This window comes from Brassica oleracea, chromosome C3, assembly GCF_000695525.1.
Source record: "Brassica oleracea var. oleracea cultivar TO1000 chromosome C3, BOL, whole genome shotgun sequence".
Lineage (NCBI taxonomy): Eukaryota > Viridiplantae > Streptophyta > Magnoliopsida > Brassicales > Brassicaceae > Brassica > Brassica oleracea.
Window position 1 is genome coordinate 59,424,810 of NC_027750.1, and position 1,030 is coordinate 59,425,839.

Sequence of the window (1,030 nt, forward strand, 5' to 3'; positions counted from 1 at the left end):
TTTCATAAGCACAAGTGCTCCTCTAATTACTTTTAGAGTACCATTTTGAACTTCAACTTTGCAATCAAGATCATCAAGTTGCCCCACAGATAGTAAATTCTTTTTCAGGCCTTCCACGTGTCGCACCTCATGAATAGTACAAACTGTACCATCATACATCTTCAGTTGAATGGATCCAGTGCCAACAATCTTAAGTTCATGATCATTGCAACTGTACACAGATCCTCCTGAGATGGGTTCATAATGATGGAACCATTCTCTTCTAGAGGTCATGTGATATGTAGCTCCTGAGTCGAACAACCATATATCAGCGAACCTTCTTCTATTTTCGCTTGAAATTGCTGCTTCACAACATAGCGCGATTCCATTATCTTAAGTGTTTGCGACATTTCCTTGAGGGTTGGAATTTTTTAATTCCCAACAATCCTTCTTCAAGTGACCCTTCTTGCCACAGTGGTAGCATTTAAAAGTCTTCTTACTCCTTGACTTTGATCTACCATGTTTGTGACTCCCACTTGAGCCATGTTCCATTGATCTCCCTCTCATCACCGTCAATGCCTCTATTTGAGAATTTTCTCGTCTGTTTTCCTTACTTTTGCGCCGACTTTCTTCTTCTAGAACTGCAACTGCAACATCGTCAAAGACTAGACTGTCGGTGGAGACATTATTTGTTAAGTTGATGATGAGTTGATCATATGAATCTGGTAGACTTTGAAGTAGAAGCTCAGCACGTTCCTGCGATTCTACTTTATAACTCAACGAAGTGAGCTGAGAAAATAAAGTATTCAAGGTGTTGATGTGCTCCGTCACTGAAGTAGATTCTCCCATTAGAAGGGTATAAAGCTTCCTCTTGAGGAAAATTTTATTGTGCAGCGATTTGGCCTCGTACAATTTTGCAAGGTGATCCCATATCTCCTTTGCAGTCTTCTTCTCCTCTATGCTTGACAACACTCCATCTGCAAGGGCAAGATGAAGATTTGCCATAGCATTCCCATCCATCTCGTTCCATTTATCATCATCTGTGTATGTA